The sequence below is a fragment of the Bos javanicus genome, chromosome 28 (genome assembly GCF_032452875.1).
Source record: "Bos javanicus breed banteng chromosome 28, ARS-OSU_banteng_1.0, whole genome shotgun sequence".
In the NCBI taxonomy this organism is placed as follows: domain Eukaryota; kingdom Metazoa; phylum Chordata; class Mammalia; order Artiodactyla; family Bovidae; genus Bos; species Bos javanicus.
This window is the reverse complement of record NC_083895.1, coordinates 4,100,960-4,124,371: the sequence shown is the minus strand read 5'-3', so window position 1 is coordinate 4,124,371 and position 23,412 is coordinate 4,100,960. Positions and strand designations below refer to the sequence as shown.

Here is a 23,412-nt window from a genome sequence, read left to right as displayed (position 1 = left end):
GGGAGAGCGCCAAGACCTCCGCCCCGCCTCACCCCTCCGCGCCCCTCACCCCACCCCACCCCACCCCACGCCCGATCCGCCGCAGGCATGCCGGGCCGGCTGCTCCGGGTCCAGGGTCCCGGGTCCCGGAAGCCCCGTGGTCCCCGGGCCGGGCCAGGCGGGTGCTGGCCGGGGGTGGCGGTGTGCGGGGGGCGGAGCGGCGTCGGCCGGCCACACGGCCGCCGGGACTCCGGTCGCGGGTCGTGCAGCTCAAGTGCAGCGCGCGCTCCGTGGAGAGCTGCGGCCGGCTGGGCCGAGCGGCAGGTCGGAGCGAAAGGCAGGCGCAGCGCAGGGCTCTTAGGGCGCCCGGCGGCAGCCGCCCCGTCTACGGCCATACCACCCTGAACGCGCCCGATCTCGTCTGATCTCGGAAGCTAAGCAGGGTCGGGCCTGGTTAGTACTTGGATGGGAGACCGCCTGGGAATACCGGGTGCTGTAGGCTTTTCTTTTCTTTTTTTTTTGCTTTTTTTTGCTTTTGCCTCCCCTCTCCTTTAGCGCCCGCCCCCCACCCCCGCAAGCCCCACCTGCCGCTGGCCCCTCGCACCCCACCGCGCTCAGAGCGGTCGCCTGCCTTCCAGCCCCTCCCGGGGTGGGTGGCCGGGGCCCCGACTCCCGCTGCAGACCTGGGTTGCCTCCGGGCGGCCCGCGAGCCCCTCCGCATTCGGCTTCCAGGAAACCAGAGGACCGGCGAGGGCGCGGGTGGAGGGGGTGCTCTCTGTCTGGGGCTCCCTTGGCAGGCCTCAGGCACTTCTGGGCGGGGCCCCGGCCCCAGCCCCCGCCGCAGCCGCAGCCCCCGGCCCGTCCCCAGCCCCACCCCTCGACGCATCCTCGCAGGCAACCGCTGGGTCTCCCGCAGGCGCGCGCGCACAACACTCACACACACACACACAAAACAGTCACGCACACACACACACCCCCCCACCGCCGCCGAGAAAGGTCGAGAGCCGGAGACCACGGGTAAGGGAGACGGAGAAAGAGGGAGAGAGAGAGACAGACAGCAAGAGGACCACACAGACTTCCAAACCCCCGGCCGCCACACCCTGTCCCCTCCATTCTGGGTTCCCCCCGGCCCCCAGTCGACCAGACCCCACCGTCGCCCACCGACACACTCACACACACACTCTCCCGCACTCACCCTCTGGCCTGGGGGCGGGGGCTGGGTCTCGCCGTAGGTGGCCAAGCCGAAGGGGACCTTTGAGACCTCGGATGCGAGGAAGTCCGGGGGTCCCCACGGGTGATTGCCAGCCCCAGGGCACTGCGTCCAGCCGGGGCCCGCCGGCCCAAGGCTGACGCCCCCTCCCTTAGGGAAGCTGCTTCTGCCGCACGGCCTCTCTCTGAGGTGTGTCACGGTCTGTGCCAGTGTGTCTATCTCGGAGCGGATGCCATCCCCTGTCCCCTGTCCGTCTCCCGTTCTCCGTCTCTCTGTCAGTCGCTCGGTGTCTCCCTCTCTCTGTCTCTCCCTCCCCGTGTGTGCCTGCGCGCTCGTGTCTGTCTGTCTGTCTGTCTGTCTGCATCTGCCTCGCGCCGTCTTGGGAGTGTGTCTCTGAACCTTCATCTCTTTCTGTCTCTGTCTCTCCTGACCCCCGGCCTCCCACGGGTGCTATGGCTGTGGCCCTGGCTGCCGCGCTTGCGCCGGCCGGCTGTCTCCCGTGGCGTGGGTGCCTGCGAGTGTCTGTGTGTCTGTCCGTGTGCCTGCATGTCGCTCGTCTGCTCCCTCCGGAAGGTCCTGTGCTTGGAGGGCGGCGTGGGGGCAAGGGGGCCTCGGGAGGGCGAAGGGGCGGGGCGGACGAGCTCTTGGTTCACCGCGCTGGTGGCTCCAGGTGGCTTTGGGCACCGGGCAGGTGCCGGGCAGGATGGGCGCTCAGGGCCACGGCTGGGCTGCGCACAGGCCCGCGGGAGGCTCAGAGGACCGCGGGCCCCAGCGGGCCCCGAAGCCAGAGAGCTCCGGGGCCACGTGGCCCTGAGCAGCGAAGGCCTTGGTGGGGTGGGGGGGGGGGCGGGGGGGAGGGGAGGCGGGGCGGGGAGGGGGAGAGGTGGCGGAGGGGGGCGGCGGCCTCCGAGCGGGGCCGGGCCTGGAGGGTCCCAGGGTGGGAGAGCGCCAAGACCTCCGCCCCGCCTCACCCCTCCGCGCCCCTCACCCCACCCCACCCCACCCCACGCCCGATCCGCCGCAGGCATGCCGGGCCGGCTGCTCCGGGTCCAGGGTCCCGGGTCCCGGAAGCCCCGTGGTCCCCCGGGCCGGGCCAGGCGGGTGCTGGCCGGGGGTGGCGGTGTGCGGGGGGCGGAGCGGCGTCGGCCGGCCACACGGCCGCCGGGACTCCGGTCGCGGGTCGTGCAGCTCAAGTGCAGCGCGCGCTCCGTGGAGAGCTGCGGCCGGCTGGGCCGAGCGGCAGGTCGGAGCGAAAGGCAGGCGCAGCGCAGGGCTCTTAGGGCGCCCGGCGGCCGCCCCCGTCTACGGCCATACCACCCTGAACGCGCCCGATCTCGTCTGATCTCGGAAGCTAAGCAGGGTCGGGCCTGGTTAGTACTTGGATGGGAGACCGCCTGGGAATACCGGGTGCTGTAGGCTTTTCTTTTCTTTTTTTTTTTGCTTTTTTTTGCTTTTGCCTCCCCTCTCCTTTAGCGCCCGCCCCCCCCCCCCGCAAGCCCCACCTGCCGCTGGCCCCTCGCACCCCACCGCGCTCAGAGCGGTCGCCTGCCTTCCAGCCCCTCCCGGGGTGGGTGGCCGGGGCCCCGACTCCCGCTGCAGACCTGGGTTGCCTCCGGGCGGCCCGCGAGCCCCTCCGCATTCGGCTTCCAGGAAACCAGAGGACCGGCGAGGGCGCGGGTGGAGGGGGTGCTCTCTGTCTGGGGCTCCCTTGGCAGGCCTCAGGCACTTCTGGGCGGGGCCCCGGCCCCAGCCCCGCCGCAGCCGCAGCCCCCGGCCCGTCCCCAGCCCCACCCCTCGACGCATCCTCGCAGGCAACCGCTGGGTCTCCCGCAGGCGCGCGCGCACAACACTCACACACACACACACAAAACAGTCACGCACACACACACCCCCCCACCGCCGCCGAGAAAGGTCGAGAGCCGGAGACCACGGGTAAGGGAGACGGAGAAAGAGGGAGAGAGAGAGACAGACAGCAAGAGGACCACACAGACTTCCAAACCCCCGGCCGCCACACCCTGTCCCCTCCATTCTGGGTTCCCCCCGGCCCCCAGTCGACCAGACCCCACCGTCGCCCACCGACACACTCACACACACACTCTCCCGCACTCACCCTCTGGCCTGGGGGCGGGGGCTGGGTCTCGCCGTAGGTGGCCAAGCCGAAGGGGACCTTTGAGACCTCGGATGCGAGGAAGTCCGGGGGTCCCCACGGGTGATTGCCAGCCCCAGGGCACTGCGTCCAGCCGGGGCCCGCCGGCCCAAGGCTGACGCCCCTCCCTTAGGGAAGCTGCTTCTGCCGCACGGCCTCTCTCTGAGGTGTGTCACGGTCTGTGCCAGTGTGTCTATCTCGGAGCGGATGCCATCCCCTGTCCCCTGTCCGTCTCCCGTTCTCCGTCTCTCTGTCAGTCGCTCGGTGTCTCCCTCTCTCTGTCTCTCCCTCCCCGTGTGTGCCTGCGCGCTCGTGTCTGTCTGTCTGTCTGTCTGTCTGTCTGCATCTGCCTCGCGCCGTCTTGGGAGTGTGTCTCTGAACCTTCATCTCTTTCTGTCTCTGTCTCTCCTGACCCCCGGCCTCCCACGGGTGCTATGGCTGTGGCCCTGGCTGCCGCGCTTGCGCCGGCCGGCTGTCTCCCGTGGCGTGGGTGCCTGCGAGTGTCTGTGTGTCTGTCCGTGTGCCTGCATGTCGCTCGTCTGCTCCCTCCGGAAGGTCCTGTGCTTGGAGGGCGGCGTGGGGGCAAGGGGGGCCTCGGGAGGGCGAAGGGGCGGGGCGGACGAGCTCTTGGTTCACCGCGCTGGTGGCTCCAGGTGGCTTTGGGCACCGGGCAGGTGCCGGGCAGGATGGGCGCTCAGGGCCACGGCTGGGCTGCGCACAGGCCCGCGGGAGGCTCAGAGGACCGCGGGCCCCAGCGGGCCCCGAAGCCAGAGAGCTCCGGGGCCACGTGGCCCTGAGCAGCGAAGGCCTTGGTGGGGTGGGGGGGCGAGGGGGGGGAGGCGGGGCGGGGAGGGGGAGGTGGCGGAGGGGGCGGCGGCCTCCGAGCGGGGCCGGGCCTGGAGGGTCCCAGGGTGGGAGAGCGCCAAGACCTCCGCCCCGCCTCACCCCTCCGCGCCCCTCACCCCACCCCACCCCACCCCACGCCCGATCCGCCGCAGGCATGCCGGGCCGGCTGCTCCGGGTCCAGGGTCCCGGGTCCCGGAAGCCCCGTGGTCCCCGGGCCGGGCCAGGCGGGTGCTGGCCGGGGGTGGCGGTGTGCGGGGGCGGAGCGGCGTCGGCCGGCCACACGGCCGCCGGGACTCCGGTCGCGGGTCGTGCAGCTCAAGTGCAGCGCGCGCTCCGTGGAGAGCTGCGGCCGGCTGGGCCGAGCGGCAGGTCGGAGCGAAAGGCAGGCGCAGCGCAGGGCTCTTAGGGCGCCCGGCGGCCGCCGCCCGTCTACGGCCATACCACCCTGAACGCGCCCGATCTCGTCTGATCTCGGAAGCTAAGCAGGGTCGGGCCTGGTTAGTACTTGGATGGGAGACCGCCTGGGAATACCGGGTGCTGTAGGCTTTTCTTTTCTTTTTTTTTTTGCTTTTTTTTGCTTTTGCCTCCCCTCTCCTTTAGCGCCCGCCCCCCACCCCCGCAAGCCCCACCTGCCGCTGGCCCCTCGCACCCCACCGCGCTCAGAGCGGTCGCCTGCCTTCCAGCCCCTCCCGGGGTGGGTGGCCGGGGCCCCGACTCCCGCTGCAGACCTGGGTTGCCTCCGGGCGGCCCGCGAGCCCCTCCGCATTCGGCTTCCAGGAAACCAGAGGACCGGCGAGGGCGCGGGTGGAGGGGGTGCTCTCTGTCTGGGGCTCCCTTGGCAGGCCTCAGGCACTTCTGGGCGGGGCCCCGGCCCCAGCCCCCGCCGCAGCCGCAGCCCCCGGCCCGTCCCCAGCCCCACCCCTCGACGCATCCTCGCAGGCAACCGCTGGGTCTCCCGCAGGCGCGCGCGCACAACACTCACACACACACACACAAAACAGTCACGCACACACACACACCCCCCACCGCCGCCGAGAAAGGTCGAGAGCCGGAGACCACGGGTAAGGGAGACGGAGAAAGAGGGAGAGAGAGAGACAGACAGCAAGAGGACCACACAGACTTCCAAACCCCCGGCCGCCACACCCTGTCCCCTCCATTCTGGGTTCCCCCGGCCCCCAGTCGACCAGACCCCACCGTCGCCCACCGACACACTCACACACACACTCTCCCGCACTCACCCTCTGGCCTGGGGGCGGGGGCTGGGTCTCGCCGTAGGTGGCCAAGCCGAAGGGGACCTTTGAGACCTCGGATGCGAGGAAGTCCGGGGGTCCCCACGGGTGATTGCCAGCCCCAGGGCACTGCGTCCAGCCGGGGCCCGCCGGCCCAAGGCTGACGCCCCCTCCCTTAGGGAAGCTGCTTCTGCCGCACGGCCTCTCTCTGAGGTGTGTCACGGTCTGTGCCAGTGTGTCTATCTCGGAGCGGATGCCATCCCCTGTCCCCTGTCCGTCTCCCGTTCTCCGTCTCTCTGTCAGTCGCTCGGTGTCTCCCTCTCTCTGTCTCTCCCTCCCCGTGTGTGCCTGCGCGCTCGTGTCTGTCTGTCTGTCTGTCTGTCTGTCTGCATCTGCCTCGCGCCGTCTTGGGAGTGTGTCTCTGAACCTTCATCTCTTTCTGTCTCTGTCTCTCCTGACCCCCGGCCTCCCACGGGTGCTATGGCTGTGGCCCTGGCTGCCGCGCTTGCGCCGGCCGGCTGTCTCCCGTGGCGTGGGTGCCTGCGAGTGTCTGTGTGTCTGTCCGTGTGCCTGCATGTCGCTCGTCTGCTCCCTCCGGAAGGTCCTGTGCTTGGAGGGCGGCGTGGGGGCAAGGGGGCCTCGGGAGGCGAAGGGGCGGGGCGGACGAGCTCTTGGTTCACCGCGCTGGTGGCTCCAGGTGGCTTTGGGCACCGGGCAGGTGCCGGGCAGGATGGGCGCTCAGGGCCACGGCTGGGCTGCGCACAGGCCCGCGGGAGGCTCAGAGGACCGCGGGCCCCAGCGGGCCCCGAAGCCAGAGAGCTCCGGGGCCACGTGGCCCTGAGCAGCGAAGGCCTTGGTGGGGTGGGGGGGGGGGGGGGGGGAGGGAGGCGGGGGGGGGCGGGGGGGGTGGCGGAGGGGGCGGCGGCCTCCGAGCGGGGCCGGGCCTGGAGGGTCCCAGGGTGGGAGAGCGCCAAGACCTCCGCCCCGCCTCACCCCTCCGCGCCCCTCACCCCACCCCACCCCACCCCACGCCCGATCCGCCGCAGGCATGCCGGGCCGGCTGCTCCGGGTCCAGGGTCCCGGGTCCCGGAAGCCCCGTGGTCCCCCGGGCCGGGCCAGGCGGGTGCTGGCCGGGGGTGGCGGTGTGCGGGGCGGAGCGGCGTCGGCCGGCCACACGGCCGCCGGGACTCCGGTCGCGGGTCGTGCAGCTCAAGTGCAGCGCGCGCTCCGTGGAGAGCTGCGGCCGGCTGGGCCGAGCGGCAGGTCGGAGCGAAAGGCAGGCGCAGCGCAGGGCTCTTAGGGCGCCCGGCGGCAGCCGCCCCGTCTACGGCCATACCACCCTGAACGCGCCCGATCTCGTCTGATCTCGGAAGCTAAGCAGGGTCGGGCCTGGTTAGTACTTGGATGGGAGACCGCCTGGGAATACCGGGTGCTGTAGGCTTTTCTTTTCTTTTTTTTTTTGCTTTTGCCTCCCCTCTCCTTTAGCGCCCGCCCCCCACCCCCGCAAGCCCCACCTGCCGCTGGCCCCTCGCACCCCACCGCGCTCAGAGCGGTCGCCTGCCTTCCAGCCCCTCCCGGGGTGGGTGGCCGGGGCCCCGACTCCCGCTGCAGACCTGGGTTGCCTCCGGGCGGCCCGCGAGCCCCTCCGCATTCGGCTTCCAGGAAACCAGAGGACCGGCGAGGGCGCGGGTGGAGGGGGTGCTCTCTGTCTGGGGCTCCCTTGGCAGGCCTCAGGCACTTCTGGGCGGGGCCCCGGCCCCAGCCCCCGCCGCAGCCGCAGCCCCCGGCCCGTCCCCAGCCCCACCCCTCGACGCATCCTCGCAGGCAACCGCTGGGTCTCCCGCAGGCGCGCGCGCACAACACTCACACACACACACACAAAACAGTCACGCACACACACACACCCCCCACCGCCGCCGAGAAAGGTCGAGAGCCGGAGACCACGGGTAAGGGAGACGGAGAAAGAGGGAGAGAGAGAGACAGACAGCAAGAGGACCACACAGACTTCCAAACCCCCGGCCGCCACACCCTGTCCCCTCCATTCTGGGTTCCCCCGGCCCCCAGTCGACCAGACCCCACCGTCGCCCACCGACACACTCACACACACACTCTCCCGCACTCACCCTCTGGCCTGGGGGCGGGGGCTGGTCTCGCCGTAGGTGGCCAAGCCGAAGGGGACCTTTGAGACCTCGGATGCGAGGAAGTCCGGGGGTCCCCACGGGTGATTGCCAGCCCCAGGGCACTGCGTCCAGCCGGGGCCCGCCGGCCCAAGGCTGACGCCCCCTCCCTTAGGGAAGCTGCTTCTGCCGCACGGCCTCTCTCTGAGGTGTGTCACGGTCTGTGCCAGTGTGTCTATCTCGGAGCGGATGCCATCCCCTGTCCCCTGTCCGTCTCCCGTTCTCCGTCTCTCTGTCAGTCGCTCGGTGTCTCCCTCTCTCTGTCTCTCCCTCCCCGTGTGTGCCTGCGCGCTCGTGTCTGTCTGTCTGTCTGTCTGTCTGTCTGCATCTGCCTCGCGCCGTCTTGGGAGTGTGTCTCTGAACCTTCATCTCTTTCTGTCTCTGTCTCTCCTGACCCCCGGCCTCCCACGGGTGCTATGGCTGTGGCCCTGGCTGCCGCGCTTGCGCCGGCCGGCTGTCTCCCGTGGCGTGGGTGCCTGCGAGTGTCTGTGTGTCTGTCCGTGTGCCTGCATGTCGCTCGTCTGCTCCCTCCGGAAGGTCCTGTGCTTGGAGGGCGGCGTGGGGGCAAGGGGGCCTCGGGAGGGCGAAGGGGCGGGGCGGACGAGCTCTTGGTTCACCGCGCTGGTGGCTCCAGGTGGCTTTGGGCACCGGGCAGGTGCCGGGCAGGATGGGCGCTCAGGGCCACGGCTGGGCTGCGCACAGGCCCGCGGGAGGCTCAGAGGACCGCGGGCCCCAGCGGGCCCCGAAGCCAGAGAGCTCCGGGGCCACGTGGCCCTGAGCAGCGAAGGCCTTGGTGGGGTGGGGGGGCGAGGGGGAGGGGAGGCGGGGCGGGGAGGGGGAGAGGTGGCGGAGGGGGGCGGCGGCCTCCGAGCGGGGCCGGGCCTGGAGGGTCCCAGGGTGGGAGAGCGCCAAGACCTCCGCCCCGCCTCACCCCTCCGCGCCCCTCACCCCACCCCACCCCCACCCCACGCCCGATCCGCCGCAGGCATGCCGGGCCGGCTGCTCCGGGTCCAGGGTCCCGGGTCCCGGAAGCCCCGTGGTCCCCCGGGCCGGGCCAGGCGGGTGCTGGCCGGGGGTGGCGGTGTGCGGGGGGCGGAGCGGCGTCGGCCGGCCACACGGCCGCCGGGACTCCGGTCGCGGGTCGTGCAGCTCAAGTGCAGCGCGCGCTCCGTGGAGAGCTGCGGCCGGCTGGGCCGAGCGGCAGGTCGGAGCGAAAGGCAGGCGCAGCGCAGGGCTCTTAGGGCGCCCGGCGGCAGCCGCCCCGTCTACGGCCATACCACCCTGAACGCGCCCGATCTCGTCTGATCTCGGAAGCTAAGCAGGGTCGGGCCTGGTTAGTACTTGGATGGGAGACCGCCTGGGAATACCGGGTGCTGTAGGCTTTTCTTTTCTTTTTTTTGCTTTTTTTTGCTTTTGCCTCCCCTCTCCTTTAGCGCCCGCCCCCCACCCCCGCAAGCCCCACCTGCCGCTGGCCCCTCGCACCCCACCGCGCTCAGAGCGGTCGCCTGCCTTCCAGCCCCTCCCGGGGTGGGTGGCCGGGGCCCCGACTCCCGCTGCAGACCTGGGTTGCCTCCGGGCGGCCCGCGAGCCCCTCCGCATTCGGCTTCCAGGAAACCAGAGGACCGGCGAGGGCGCGGGTGGAGGGGGTGCTCTCTGTCTGGGGCTCCCTTGGCAGGCCTCAGGCACTTCTGGGCGGGGCCCCGGCCCCAGCCCCCGCCGCAGCCGCAGCCCCCGGCCCGTCCCCAGCCCCACCCCTCGACGCATCCTCGCAGGCAACCGCTGGGTCTCCCGCAGGCGCGCGCGCACAACACTCACACACACACACACAAAACAGTCACGCACACACACACACCCCCCCACCGCCGCCGAGAAAGGTCGAGAGCCGGAGACCACGGGTAAGGGAGACGGAGAAAGAGGGAGAGAGAGAGACAGACAGCAAGAGGACCACACAGACTTCCAAACCCCCGGCCGCCACACCCTGTCCCCTCCATTCTGGGTTCCCCCGGCCCCCAGTCGACCAGACCCCACCGTCGCCCACCGACACACTCACACACACACTCTCCCGCACTCACCCTCTGGCCTGGGGCGGGGGCTGGGTCTCGCCGTAGGTGGCCAAGCCGAAGGGGACCTTTGAGACCTCGGATGCGAGGAAGTCCGGGGGTCCCCACGGGTGATTGCCAGCCCCAGGGCACTGCGTCCAGCCGGGGCCCGCCGGCCCAAGGCTGACGCCCCCTCCCTTAGGGAAGCTGCTTCTGCCGCACGGCCTCTCTCTGAGGTGTGTCACGGTCTGTGCCAGTGTGTCTATCTCGGAGCGGATGCCATCCCCTGTCCCCTGTCCGTCTCCCGTTCTCCGTCTCTCTGTCAGTCGCTCGGTGTCTCCCTCTCTCTGTCTCTCCCTCCCCGTGTGTGCCTGCGCGCTCGTGTCTGTCTGTCTGTCTGTCTGTCTGTCTGCATCTGCCTCGCGCCGTCTTGGGAGTGTGTCTCTGAACCTTCATCTCTTTCTGTCTCTGTCTCTCCTGACCCCCGGCCTCCCACGGGTGCTATGGCTGTGGCCCTGGCTGCCGCGCTTGCGCCGGCCGGCTGTCTCCCGTGGCGTGGGTGCCTGCGAGTGTCTGTGTGTCTGTCCGTGTGCCTGCATGTCGCTCGTCTGCTCCCTCCGGAAGGTCCTGTGCTTGGAGGGCGGCGTGGGGGCAAGGGGGGCCTCGGGAGGGCGAAGGGGCGGGGCGGACGAGCTCTTGGTTCACCGCGCTGGTGGCTCCAGGTGGCTTTGGGCACCGGGCAGGTGCCGGGCAGGATGGGCGCTCAGGGCCACGGCTGGGCTGCGCACAGGCCCGCGGGAGGCTCAGAGGACCGCGGGCCCCAGCGGGCCCCGAAGCCAGAGAGCTCCGGGGCCACGTGGCCCTGAGCAGCGAAGGCCTTGGTGGGGGGGGGGGGGGCGAGGGGGGGGGAGGGAGGCGGGGCGGGGAGGGGGAGAGGTGGCGGAGGGGGCGGCGGCCTCCGAGCGGGGCCGGGCCTGGAGGGTCCCAGGGTGGGAGAGCGCCAAGACCTCCGCCCCGCCTCACCCCTCCGCGCCCCTCACCCCACCCCACCCCACCCCACGCCCGATCCGCCGCAGGCATGCCGGGCCGGCTGCTCCGGGTCCAGGGTCCCGGGTCCCGGAAGCCCCGTGGTCCCCCGGGCCGGGCCAGGCGGGTGCTGGCCGGGGGTGGCGGTGTGCGGGGGGCGGAGCGGCGTCGGCCGGCCACACGGCCGCCGGGACTCCGGTCGCGGGTCGTGCAGCTCAAGTGCAGCGCGCGCTCCGTGGAGAGCTGCGGCCGGCTGGGCCGAGCGGCAGGTCGGAGCGAAGGCAGGCGCAGCGCAGGGCTCTTAGGGCGCCCGGCGGCAGCCGCCCCGTCTACGGCCATACCACCCTGAACGCGCCCGATCTCGTCTGATCTCGGAAGCTAAGCAGGGTCGGGCCTGGTTAGTACTTGGATGGGAGACCGCCTGGGAATACCGGGTGCTGTAGGCTTTTCTTTTCTTTTTTTTTTGCTTTTTTTGCTTTTGCCTCCCTCTCCTTTAGCGCCCGCCCCCCACCCCCGCAAGCCCCACCTGCCGCTGGCCCCTCGCACCCCACCGCGCTCAGAGCGGTCGCCTGCCTTCCAGCCCCTCCCGGGGTGGGTGGCCGGGGCCCCGACTCCCGCTGCAGACCTGGGTTGCCTCCGGGCGGCCCGCGAGCCCCTCCGCATTCGGCTTCCAGGAAACCAGAGGACCGGCGAGGGCGCGGGTGGAGGGGGTGCTCTCTGTCTGGGGCTCCCTTGGCAGGCCTCAGGCACTTCTGGGCGGGGCCCCGGCCCCAGCCCCCGCCGCAGCCGCAGCCCCGGCCCGTCCCCAGCCCCACCCCTCGACGCATCCTCGCAGGCAACCGCTGGGTCTCCCGCAGGCGCGCGCGCACAACACTCACACACACACACACAAAACAGTCACGCACACACACACACCCCCCACCGCCGCCGAGAAAGGTCGAGAGCCGGAGACCACGGGTAAGGGAGACGGAGAAAGAGGGAGAGAGAGAGACAGACAGCAAGAGGACCACACAGACTTCCAAACCCCCGGCCGCCACACCCTGTCCCCTCCATTCTGGGTTCCCCCCGGCCCCCAGTCGACCAGACCCCACCGTCGCCCACCGACACACTCACACACACACTCTCCCGCACTCACCCTCTGGCCTGGGGGCGGGGGCTGGGTCTCGCCGTAGGTGGCCAAGCCGAAGGGGACCTTTGAGACCTCGGATGCGAGGAAGTCCGGGGGTCCCCACGGGTGATTGCCAGCCCCAGGGCACTGCGTCCAGCCGGGGCCCGCCGGCCCAAGGCTGACGCCCCCTCCCTTAGGGAAGCTGCTTCTGCCGCACGGCCTCTCTCTGAGGTGTGTCACGGTCTGTGCCAGTGTGTCTATCTCGGAGCGGATGCCATCCCCTGTCCCCTGTCCGTCTCCCGTTCTCCGTCTCTCTGTCAGTCGCTCGGTGTCTCCCTCTCTCTGTCTCTCCCTCCCCGTGTGTGCCTGCGCGCTCGTGTCTGTCTGTCTGTCTGTCTGTCTGTCTGCATCTGCCTCGCGCCGTCTTGGGAGTGTGTCTCTGAACCTTCATCTCTTTCTGTCTCTGTCTCTCCTGACCCCCGGCCTCCCACGGGTGCTATGGCTGTGGCCCTGGCTGCCGCGCTTGCGCCGGCCGGCTGTCTCCCGTGGCGTGGGTGCCTGCGAGTGTCTGTGTGTCTGTCCGTGTGCCTGCATGTCGCTCGTCTGCTCCCTCCGGAAGGTCCTGTGCTTGGAGGGCGGCGTGGGGGCAAGGGGGGCCTCGGGAGGGCGAAGGGGCGGGGCGGACGAGCTCTTGGTTCACCGCGCTGGTGGCTCCAGGTGGCTTTGGGCACCGGGCAGGTGCCGGGCAGGATGGGCGCTCAGGGCCACGGCTGGGCTGCGCACAGGCCCGCGGGAGGCTCAGAGGACCGCGGGCCCCAGCGGGCCCCGAAGCCAGAGAGCTCCGGGGCCACGTGGCCCTGAGCAGCGAAGGCCTTGGTGGGGTGGGGGGGCGGGGGGGAGGGGAGGCGGGGCGGGGAGGGGGGAGAGGTGGCGGAGGGGGCGGCGGCCTCCGAGCGGGGCCGGGCCTGGAGGGTCCCAGGGTGGGAGAGCGCCAAGACCTCCGCCCCGCCTCACCCCTCCGCGCCCCTCACCCCACCCCACCCCACCCCACGCCCGATCCGCCGCAGGCATGCCGGGCCGGCTGCTCCGGGTCCAGGGTCCCGGGTCCCGGAAGCCCCGTGGTCCCCGGGCCGGGCCAGGCGGGTGCTGGCCGGGGGTGGCGGTGTGCGGGCGGAGCGGCGTCGGCCGGCCACACGGCCGCCGGGACTCCGGTCGCGGGTCGTGCAGCTCAAGTGCAGCGCGCGCTCCGTGGAGAGCTGCGGCCGGCTGGGCCGAGCGGCAGGTCGGAGCGAAAGGCAGGCGCAGCGCAGGGCTCTTAGGGCGCCCGGCGGCAGCCGCCCCCGTCTACGGCCATACCACCCTGAACGCGCCCGATCTCGTCTGATCTCGGAAGCTAAGCAGGGTCGGGCCTGGTTAGTACTTGGATGGGAGACCGCCTGGGAATACCGGGTGCTGTAGGCTTTTCTTTTCTTTTTTTTTGCTTTTTTTTGCTTTTGCCTCCCCTCTCCTTTAGCGCCCGCCCCCCACCCCCGCAAGCCCCACCTGCCGCTGGCCCCTCGCACCCCACCGCGCTCAGAGCGGTCGCCTGCCTTCCAGCCCCTCCCGGGGTGGGTGGCCGGGGCCCCGACTCCCGCTGCAGACCTGGGTTGCCTCCGGGCGGCCCGCGAGCCCCTCCGCATTCGGCTTCCAGGAAACCAGAGGACCGGCGAGGGCGCGGGTGGAGGGGGTGCTCTCTGTCTGGGGCTCCCTTGGCAGGCCTCAGGCACTTCTGGGCGGGGCCCCGGCCCCAGCCCCCGCCGCAGCCGCAGCCCCCGGCCCGTCCCCAGCCCCACCCCTCGACGCATCCTCGCAGGCAACCGCTGGGTCTCCCGCAGGCGCGCGCGCACAACACTCACACACACACACACAAAACAGTCACGCACACACACACACCCCCCACCGCCGCCGAGAAAGGTCGAGAGCCGGAGACCACGGGTAAGGGAGACGGAGAAAGAGGGAGAGAGAGAGACAGACAGCAAGAGGACCACACAGACTTCCAAACCCCCGGCCGCCACACCCTGTCCCCTCCATTCTGGGTTCCCCCCGGCCCCCAGTCGACCAGACCCCACCGTCGCCCACCGACACACTCACACACACACTCTCCCGCACTCACCCTCTGGCCTGGGGGCGGGGGCTGGGTCTCGCCGTAGGTGGCCAAGCCGAAGGGGACCTTTGAGACCTCGGATGCGAGGAAGTCCGGGGGTCCCCACGGGTGATTGCCAGCCCCAGGGCACTGCGTCCAGCCGGGGCCCGCCGGCCCAAGGCTGACGCCCCCTCCCTTAGGGAAGCTGCTTCTGCCGCACGGCCTCTCTCTGAGGTGTGTCACGGTCTGTGCCAGTGTGTCTATCTCGGAGCGGATGCCATCCCCTGTCCCCTGTCCGTCTCCCGTTCTCCGTCTCTCTGTCAGTCGCTCGGTGTCTCCCTCTCTCTGTCTCTCCCTCCCCGTGTGTGCCTGCGCGCTCGTGTCTGTCTGTCTGTCTGTCTGTCTGTCTGCATCTGCCTCGCGCCGTCTTGGGAGTGTGTCTCTGAACCTTCATCTCTTTCTGTCTCTGTCTCTCCTGACCCCCGGCCTCCCACGGGTGCTATGGCTGTGGCCCTGGCTGCCGCGCTTGCGCCGGCCGGCTGTCTCCCGTGGCGTGGGTGCCTGCGAGTGTCTGTGTGTCTGTCCGTGTGCCTGCATGTCGCTCGTCTGCTCCCTCCGGAAGGTCCTGTGCTTGGAGGGCGGCGTGGGGGCAAGGGGGGCCTCGGGAGGGCGAAGGGGCGGGGCGGACGAGCTCTTGGTTCACCGCGCTGGTGGCTCCAGGTGGCTTTGGGCACCGGGCAGGTGCCGGGCAGGATGGGCGCTCAGGGCCACGGCTGGGCTGCGCACAGGCCCGCGGGAGGCTCAGAGGACCGCGGGCCCCAGCGGGCCCCGAAGCCAGAGAGCTCCGGGGCCACGTGGCCCTGAGCAGCGAAGGCCTTGGTGGGGTGGGGGGGCGAGGGGGAGGGGAGGCGGGGCGGGGAGGGGGAGAGGTGGCGGAGGGGGCGGCGGCCTCCGAGCGGGGCCGGGCCTGGAGGGTCCCAGGGTGGGAGAGCGCCAAGACCTCCGCCCCGCCTCACCCCTCCGCGCCCCTCACCCCACCCCACCCCACCCCACGCCCGATCCGCCGCAGGCATGCCGGGCCGGCTGCTCCGGGTCCAGGGTCCCGGGTCCCGGAAGCCCCGTGGTCCCCCGGGCCGGGCCAGGCGGGTGCTGGCCGGGGGTGGCGGTGTGCGGGGGGCGGAGCGGCGTCGGCCGGCCACACGGCCGCCGGGACTCCGGTCGCGGGTCGTGCAGCTCAAGTGCAGCGCGCGCTCCGTGGAGAGCTGCGGCCGGCTGGGCCGAGCGGCAGGTCGGAGCGAAAGGCAGCGCAGCGCAGGGCTCTTAGGGCGCCCGGCGGCCGCCCCCGTCTACGGCCATACCACCCTGAACGCGCCCGATCTCGTCTGATCTCGGAAGCTAAGCAGGGTCGGGCCTGGTTAGTACTTGGATGGGAGACCGCCTGGGAATACCGGGTGCTGTAGGCTTTTCTTTTCTTTTTTTTTTGCTTTTTTTTGCTTTTGCCTCCCCTCTCCTTTAGCGCCCGCCCCCCACCCCCGCAAGCCCCACCTGCCGCTGGCCCCTCGCACCCCACCGCGCTCAGAGCGGTCGCCTGCCTTCCAGCCCCTCCCGGGGTGGGTGGCCGGGGCCCCGACTCCCGCTGCAGACCTGGGTTGCCTCCGGGCGGCCCGCGAGCCCCTCCGCATTCGGCTTCCAGGAAACCAGAGGACCGGCGAGGGCGCGGGTGGAGGGGGTGCTCTCTGTCTGGGGCTCCCTTGGCAGGCCTCAGGCACTTCTGGGCGGGGCCCCGGCCCCAGCCCCCGCCGCAGCCGCAGCCCCCGGCCCGTCCCCAGCCCCACCCCTCGACGCATCCTCGCAGGCAACCGCTGGGTCTCCCGCAGGCGCGCGCGCACAACACTCACACACACACACACAAAACAGTCACGCACACACACACACCCCCCCACCGCCGCCGAGAAAGGTCGAGAGCCGGAGACCACGGGTAAGGGAGACGGAGAAAGAGGGAGAGAGAGAGACAGACAGCAAGAGGACCACACAGACTTCCAAACCCCCGGCCGCCACACCCTGTCCCCTCCATTCTGGGTTCCCCCCGGCCCCCAGTCGACCAGACCCCACCGTCGCCCACCGACACACTCACACACACACTCTCCCGCACTCACCCTCTGGCCTGGGGGCGGGGGCTGGGTCTCGCCGTAGGTGGCCAAGCCGAAGGGGACCTTTGAGACCTCGGATGCGAGGAAGTCCGGGGGTCCCCACGGGTGATTGCCAGCCCCAGGGCACTGCGTCCAGCCGGGGCCCGCCGGCCCAAGGCTGACGCCCCCTCCCTTAGGGAAGCTGCTTCTGCCGCACGGCCTCTCTCTGAGGTGTGTCACGGTCTGTGCCAGTGTGTCTATCTCGGAGCGGATGCCATCCCCTGTCCCCTGTCCGTCTCCCGTTCTCCGTCTCTCTGTCAGTCGCTCGGTGTCTCCCTCTCTCTGTCTCTCCCTCCCCGTGTGTGCCTGCGCGCTCGTGTCTGTCTGTCTGTCTGTCTGTCTGTCTGCATCTGCCTCGCGCCGTCTTGGGAGTGTGTCTCTGAACCTTCATCTCTTTCTGTCTCTGTCTCTCCTGACCCCCGGCCTCCCACGGGTGCTATGGCTGTGGCCCTGGCTGCCGCGCTTGCGCCGGCCGGCTGTCTCCCGTGGCGTGGGTGCCTGCGAGTGTCTGTGTGTCTGTCCGTGTGCCTGCATGTCGCTCGTCTGCTCCCTCCGGAAGGTCCTGTGCTTGGAGGGCGGCGTGGGGGCAAGGGGGGCCTCGGGAGGGCGAAGGGGCGGGGCGGACGAGCTCTTGGTTCACCGCGCTGGTGGCTCCAGGTGGCTTTGGGCACCGGGCAGGTGCCGGGCAGGATGGGCGCTCAGGGCCACGGCTGGGCTGCGCACAGGCCCGCGGGAGGCTCAGAGGACCGCGGGCCCCAGCGGGCCCCGAAGCCAGAGAGCTCCGGGGCCACGTGGCCCTGAGCAGCGAAGGCCTTGGTGGGGTGGGGGGGGGCGAGGGGAGGGGCGGGGCGGGGAGGGGGAGAGGTGGCGGAGGGGGCGGCGGCCTCCGAGCGGGGCCGGGCCTGGAGGGTCCCAGGGTGGGAGAGCGCCAAGACCTCCGCCCCGCCTCACCCCTCCGCGCCCCTCACCCCACCCCACCCCACCCCACGCCCGATCCGCCGCAGGCATGCCGGGCCGGCTGCTCCGGGTCCAGGGTCCCGGGTCCCGGAAGCCCCGTGGTCCCCGGGCCGGGCCAGGCGGGTGCTGGCCGGGGGTGGCGGTGTGCGGGGGGCGGAGCGGCGTCGGCCGGCCACACGGCCGCCGGGACTCCGGTCGCGGGTCGTGCAGCTCAAGTGCAGCGCGCGCTCCGTGGAGAGCTGCGGCCGGCTGGGCCGAGCGGCAGGTCGGAGCGAAAGGCAGGCGCAGCGCAGGGCTCTTAGGGCGCCCGGCGGCAGCCGCCCGTCTACGGCCATACCACCCTGAACGCGCCCGATCTCGTCTGATCTCGGAAGCTAAGCAGGGTCGGGCCTGGTTAGTACTTGGATGGGAGACCGCCTGGGAATACCGGGTGCTGTAGGCTTTTCTTTTCTTTTTTTTGCTTTTTTTTGCTTTTGCCTCCCCTCTCCTTTAGCGCCCGCCCCCCACCCCCGCAAGCCCCACCTGCCGCTGGCCCCTCGCACCCCACCGCGCTCAGAGCGGTCGCCTGCCTTCCAGCCCCTCCCGGGGTGGGTGGCCGGGGCCCCGACTCCCGCTGCAGACCTGGGTTGCCTCCGGGCGGCCCGCGAGCCCCTCCGCATTCGGCTTCCAGGAAACCAGAGGACCGGCGAGGGCGCGGGTGGAGGGGGTGCTCTCTGTCTGGGGCTCCCTTGGCAGGCCTCAGGCACTTCTGGGCGGGGCCCCGGCCCCAGCCCCCCCCGCAGCCGCAGCCCCCGGCCCGTCCCCAGCCCCACCCCTCGACGCATCCTCGCAGGCAACCGCTGGGTCTCCCGCAGGCGCGCGCGCACAACACTCACACACACACACACAAAACAGTCACGCACACACACACCCCCCCACCGCCGCCGAGAAAGGTCGAGAGCCGGAGACCACGGGTAAGGGAGACGGAGAAAGAGGGAGAGAGAGAGACAGACAGCAAGAGGACCACACAGACTTCCAAACCCCCGGCCGCCACACCCTGTCCCCTCCATTCTGGGTTCCCCCGGCCCCCAGTCGACCAGACCCCACCGTCGCCCACCGACACACTCACACACACACTCTCCCGCACTCACCCTCTGGCCTGGGGGCGGGGGCTGGGTCTCGCCGTAGGTGGCCAAGCCGAAGGGGACCTTTGAGACCTCGGATGCGAGGAAGTCCGGGGGTCCCCACGGGTGATTGCCAGCCCCAGGGCACTGCGTCCAGCCGGGGCCCGCCGGCCCAAGGCTGACGCCCCCTCCCTTAGGGAAGCTGCTTCTGCCGCACGGCCTCTCTCTGAGGTGTGTCACGGTCTGTGCCAGTGTGTCTATCTCGGAGCGGATGCCATCCCCTGTCCCCTGTCCGTCTCCCGTTCTCCGTCTCTCTGTCAGTCGCTCGGTGTCTCCCTCTCTCTGTCTCTCCCTCCCCGTGTGTGCCTGCGCGCTCGTGTCTGTCTGTCTGTCTGTCTGTCTGTCTGCATCTGCCTCGCGCCGTCTTGGGAGTGTGTCTCTGAACCTTCATCTCTTTCTGTCTCTGTCTCTCCTGACCCCCGGCCTCCCACGGGTGCTATGGCTGTGGCCCTGGCTGCCGCGCTTGCGCCGGCCGGCTGTCTCCCGTGGCGTGGGTGCCTGCGAGTGTCTGTGTGTCTGTCCGTGTGCCTGCATGTCGCTCGTCTGCTCCCTCCGGAAGGTCCTGTGCTTGGAGGGCGGCGTGGGGGCAAGGGGGGCCTCGGGAGGGCGAAGGGGCGGGGCGGACGAGCTCTTGGTTCACCGCGCTGGTGGCTCCAGGTGGCTTTGGGCACCGGGCAGGTGCCGGGCAGGATGGGCGCTCAGGGCCACGGCTGGGCTGCGCACAGGCCCGCGGGAGGCTCAGAGGACCGCGGGCCCCAGCGGGCCCCGAAGCCAGAGAGCTCCGGGGCCACGTGGCCCTGAGCAGCGAAGGCCTTGGTGGGGTGGGGGGGGGGGGGGAGGGGAGGCGGGGCGGGGAGGGGGAGAGGTGGCGGAGGGGGCGGCGGCCTCCGAGCGGGGCCGGGCCTGGAGGGTCCCAGGGTGGGAGAGCGCCAAGACCTCCGCCCCGCCTCACCCCTCCGCGCCCCTCACCCCACCCCACCCCACCCCACGCCCGATCCGCCGCAGGCATGCCGGGCCGGCTGCTCCGGGTCCAGGGTCCCGGGTCCCGGAAGCCCCGTGGTCCCCGGGCCGGGCCAGGCGGGTGCTGGCCGGGGGTGGCGGTGTGCGGGGGGCGGAGCGGCGTCGGCCGGCCACACGGCCGCCGGGACTCCGGTCGCGGGTCGTGCAGCTCAAGTGCAGCGCGCGCTCCGTGGAGAGCTGCGGCCGGCTGGGCCGAGCGGCAGGTCGGAGCGAAAGGCAGGCGCAGCGCAGGGCTCTTAGGGCGCCCGGCGGCAGCCGCCCCGTCTACGGCCATACCACCCTGAACGCGCCCGATCTCGTCTGATCTCGGAAGCTAAGCAGGGTCGGGCCTGGTTAGTACTTGGATGGGAGACCGCCTGGGAATACCGGGTGCTGTAGGCTTTTCTTTTCTTTTTTTTTTGCTTTTTTGCTTTTGCCTCCCCTCTCCTTTAGCGCCCGCCCCCCACCCCCGCAAGCCCCACCTGCCGCTGGCCCCTCGCACCCCACCGCGCTCAGAGCGGTCGCCTGCCTTCCAGCCCCTCCCGGGGTGGGTGGCCGGGGCCCCGACTCCCGCTGCAGACCTGGGTTGCCTCCGGGCGGCCCGCGAGCCCCTCCGCATTCGGCTTCCAGGAAACCAGAGGACCGGCGAGGGCGCGGGTGGAGGGGGTGCTCTCTGTCTGGGGCTCCCTTGGCAGGCCTCAGGCACTTCTGGGCGGGGCCCCGGCCCCAGCCCCCGCCGCAGCCGCAGCCCCCGGCCCGTCCCCAGCCCCACCCCTCGACGCATCCTCGCAGGCAACCGCTGGGTCTCCCGCAGGCGCGCGCGCACAACACTCACACACACACACACAAAACAGTCACGCACACACACACACCCCCCACCGCCGCCGAGAAAGGTCGAGAGCCGGAGACCACGGGTAAGGGAGACGGAGAAAGAGGGAGAGAGAGAGACAGACAGCAAGAGGACCACACAGACTTCCAAACCCCCGGCCGCCACACCCTGTCCCCTCCATTCTGGGTTCCCCCCGGCCCCCAGTCGACCAGACCCCACCGTCGCCCACCGACACACTCACACACACACTCTCCCGCACTCACCCTCTGGCCTGGGGGCGGGGGCTGGGTCTCGCCGTAGGTGGCCAAGCCGAAGGGGACCTTTGAGACCTCGGATGCGAGGAAGTCCGGGGGTCCCCACGGGTGATTGCCAGCCCCAGGGCACTGCGTCCAGCCGGGGCCCGCCGGCCCAAGGCTGACGCCCCCTCCCTTAGGGAAGCTGCTTCTGCCGCACGGCCTCTCTCTGAGGTGTGTCACGGTCTGTGCCAGTGTGTCTATCTCGGAGCGGATGCCATCCCCTGTCCCCTGTCCGTCTCCCGTTCTCCGTCTCTCTGTCAGTCGCTCGGTGTCTCCCTCTCTCTGTCTCTCCCTCCCCGTGTGTGCCTGCGCGCTCGTGTCTGTCTGTCTGTCTGTCTGTCTGTCTGCATCTGCCTCGCGCCGTCTTGGGAGTGTGTCTCTGAACCTTCATCTCTTTCTGTCTCTGTCTCTCCTGACCCCCGGCCTCCCACGGGTGCTATGGCTGTGGCCCTGGCTGCCGCGCTTGCGCCGGCCGGCTGTCTCCCGTGGCGTGGGTGCCTGCGAGTGTCTGTGTGTCTGTCCGTGTGCCTGCATGTCGCTCGTCTGCTCCCTCCGGAAGGTCCTGTGCTTGGAGGGCGGCGTGGGGGCAAGGGGGGCCTCGGGAGGGCGAAGGGGCGGGGCGGACGAGCTCTTGGTTCACCGCGCTGGTGGCTCCAGGTGGCTTTGGGCACCGGGCAGGTGCCGGGCAGGATGGGCGCTCAGGGCCACGGCTGGGCTGCGCACAGGCCCGCGGGAGGCTCAGAGGACCGCGGGCCCCAGCGGGCCCCGAAGCCAGAGAGCTCCGGGGCCACGTGGCCCTGAGCAGCGAAGGCCTTGGTGGGGTGGGGGGGGGGGGGGGGGGGAGGCGGGGCGGGGAGGGGGAGAGGTGGCGGAGGGGGCGGCGGCCTCCGAGCGGGGCCGGGCCTGGAGGGTCCCAGGGTGGGAGAGCGCCAAGACCTCCGCCCCGCCTCACCCCTCCGCGCCCCTCACCCCACCCCACCCCACCCCACGCCCGATCCGCCGCAGGCATGCCGGGCCGGCTGCTCCGGGTCCAGGGTCCCGGGTCCCGGAAGCCCCGTGGTCCCCGGGCCGGGCCAGGCGGGTGCTGGCCGGGGGTGGCGGTGTGCGGGGGGCGGAGCGGCGTCGGCCGGCCACACGGCCGCCGGGACTCCGGTCGCGGGTCGTGCAGCTCAAGTGCAGCGCGCGCTCCGTGGAGAGCTGCGGCCGGCTGGGCCGAGCGGCAGGTCGGAGCGAAAGGCAGGCGCAGCGCAGGGCTCTTAGGGCGCCCGGCGGCAGCCGCCCCGTCTACGGCCATACCACCCTGAACGCGCCCGATCTCGTCTGATCTCGGAAGCTAAGCAGGGTCGGGCCTGGTTAGTACTTGGATGGGAGACCGCCTGGGAATACCGGGTGCTGTAGGCTTTTCTTTTCTTTTTTTTTTGCTTTTTTTTGCTTTTGCCTCCCCTCTCCTTTAGCGCCCGCCCCCCACCCCCGCAAGCCCCACCTGCCGCTGGCCCCTCGCACCCCACCGCGCTCAGAGCGGTCGCCTGCCTTCCAGCCCCTCCCGGGGTGGGTGGCCGGGGCCCCGACTCCCGCTGCAGACCTGGGTTGCCTCCGGGCGGCCCGCGAGCCCCTCCGCATTCGGCTTCCAGGAAACCAGAGGACCGGCGAGGGCGCGGGTGGAGGGGGTGCTCTCTGTCTGGGGCTCCCTTGGCAGGCCTCAGGCACTTCTGGGCGGGGCCCCGGCCCCAGCCCCCGCCGCAGCCGCAGCCCCCGGCCCGTCCCCAGCCCCACCCCTCGACGCATCCTCGCAGGCAACCGCTGGGTCTCCCGCAGGCGCGCGCGCACAACACTCACACACACACACACAAAACAGTCACGCACACACACACACCCCCCACCGCCGCCGAGAAAGGTCGAGAGCCGGAGACCACGGGTAAGGGAGACGGAGAAAGAGGGAGAGAGAGAGACAGACAGCAAGAGGACCACACAGACTTCCAAACCCCCGGCCGCCACACCCTGTCCCCTCCATTCTGGGTTCCCCCCGGCCCCCAGTCGACCAGACCCCACCGTCGCCCACCGACACACTCACACACACACTCTCCCGCACTCACCCTCTGGCCTGGGGGCGGGGGCTGGGTCTCGCCGTAGGTGGCCAAGCCGAAGGGGACCTTTGAGACCTCGGATGCGAGGAAGTCCGGGGGTCCCCACGGGTGATTGCCAGCCCCAGGGCACTGCGTCCAGCCGGGGCCCGCCGGCCCAAGGCTGACGCCCCCTCCCTTAGGGAAGCTGCTTCTGCCGCACGGCCTCTCTCTGAGGTGTGTCACGGTCTGTGCCAGTGTGTCTATCTCGGAGCGGATGCCATCCCCTGTCCCCTGTCCGTCTCCCGTTCTCCGTCTCTCTGTCAGTCGCTCGGTGTCTCCCTCTCTCTGTCTCTCCCTCCCCGTGTGTGCCTGCGCGCTCGTGTCTGTCTGTCTGTCTGTCTGTCTGTCTGCATCTGCCTCGCGCCGTCTTGGGAGTGTGTCTCTGAACCTTCATCTCTTTCTGTCTCTGTCTCTCCTGACCCCCGGCCTCCCACGGGTGCTATGGCTGTGGCCCTGGCTGCCGCGCTTGCGCCGGCCGGCTGTCTCCCGTGGCGTGGGTGCCTGCGAGTGTCTGTGTGTCTGTCCGTGTGCCTGCATGTCGCTCGTCTGCTCCCTCCGGAAGGTCCTGTGCTTGGAGGGCGGCGTGGGGGCAAGGGGGGCCTCGGGAGGGCGAAGGGGCGGGGCGGACGAGCTCTTGGTTCACCGCGCTGGTGGCTCCAGGTGGCTTTGGGCACCGGGCAGGTGCCGGGCAGGATGGGCGCTCAGGGCCACGGCTGGGCTGCGCACAGGCCCGCGGGAGGCTCAGAGGACCGCGGGCCCCAGCGGGCCCCGAAGCCAGAGAGCTCCGGGGCCACGTGGCCCTGAGCAGCGAAGGCCTTGGTGGGGTGGGGGGGGGGGGGGGGGGGGGGGGCGGGGCGGGGGGGAGAGGTGGCGGAGGGGGCGGCGGCCTCCGAGCGGGGCCGGGCCTGGAGGGTCCCAGGGTGGGAGAGCGCCAAGACCTCCGCCCCGCCTCACCCCTCCGCGCCCCTCACCCC

The 23,412-nt window shown here is 71.2% G+C and overlaps 11 non-coding genes across 11 annotated transcripts; all 11 read left to right on the top strand.

Moving 5' to 3' along the window:
• The first annotated feature begins 362 nt into the window (after nt 1–362).
• LOC133240709 (5S ribosomal RNA) lies at nt 363–481 on the top strand. The gene has a single exon (XR_009734311.1). It is a non-coding gene; the product is annotated as a 5S ribosomal RNA (ribosomal RNA).
• Nucleotides 482–2,489: 2,008 nt separating this feature from the next.
• Nucleotides 2,490–2,608, top strand: LOC133240708 (5S ribosomal RNA). Its single transcript, XR_009734310.1, has one exon. It is a non-coding gene; the product is annotated as a 5S ribosomal RNA (ribosomal RNA).
• Nucleotides 2,609–4,608: 2,000 nt separating this feature from the next.
• LOC133240707 (5S ribosomal RNA) lies at nt 4,609–4,727 on the top strand. The gene has a single exon (XR_009734309.1). It is a non-coding gene; the product is annotated as a 5S ribosomal RNA (ribosomal RNA).
• A 2,005-nt stretch (nt 4,728–6,732) lies between these two features.
• On the top strand, nt 6,733–6,851 carry LOC133240706 (5S ribosomal RNA). The gene has a single exon (XR_009734308.1). It is a non-coding gene; the product is annotated as a 5S ribosomal RNA (ribosomal RNA).
• A 1,999-nt stretch (nt 6,852–8,850) lies between these two features.
• On the top strand, nt 8,851–8,969 carry LOC133240705 (5S ribosomal RNA). The gene has a single exon (XR_009734307.1). It is a non-coding gene; the product is annotated as a 5S ribosomal RNA (ribosomal RNA).
• A 2,010-nt stretch (nt 8,970–10,979) lies between these two features.
• Nucleotides 10,980–11,098, top strand: LOC133240703 (5S ribosomal RNA). The gene has a single exon (XR_009734305.1). It is a non-coding gene; the product is annotated as a 5S ribosomal RNA (ribosomal RNA).
• Nucleotides 11,099–13,102: 2,004 nt separating this feature from the next.
• Nucleotides 13,103–13,221, top strand: LOC133240702 (5S ribosomal RNA). The gene has a single exon (XR_009734304.1). It is a non-coding gene; the product is annotated as a 5S ribosomal RNA (ribosomal RNA).
• A 2,005-nt stretch (nt 13,222–15,226) lies between these two features.
• On the top strand, nt 15,227–15,345 carry LOC133240701 (5S ribosomal RNA). The gene has a single exon (XR_009734303.1). It is a non-coding gene; the product is annotated as a 5S ribosomal RNA (ribosomal RNA).
• Nucleotides 15,346–17,351: 2,006 nt separating this feature from the next.
• Nucleotides 17,352–17,470, top strand: LOC133240700 (5S ribosomal RNA). Its single transcript, XR_009734302.1, has one exon. It is a non-coding gene; the product is annotated as a 5S ribosomal RNA (ribosomal RNA).
• A 2,003-nt stretch (nt 17,471–19,473) lies between these two features.
• On the top strand, nt 19,474–19,592 carry LOC133240699 (5S ribosomal RNA). The gene has a single exon (XR_009734301.1). It is a non-coding gene; the product is annotated as a 5S ribosomal RNA (ribosomal RNA).
• A 2,005-nt stretch (nt 19,593–21,597) lies between these two features.
• LOC133240862 (5S ribosomal RNA) lies at nt 21,598–21,716 on the top strand. Its single transcript, XR_009734454.1, has one exon. It is a non-coding gene; the product is annotated as a 5S ribosomal RNA (ribosomal RNA).
• Nucleotides 21,717–23,412: the final 1,696 nt, after the last annotated feature.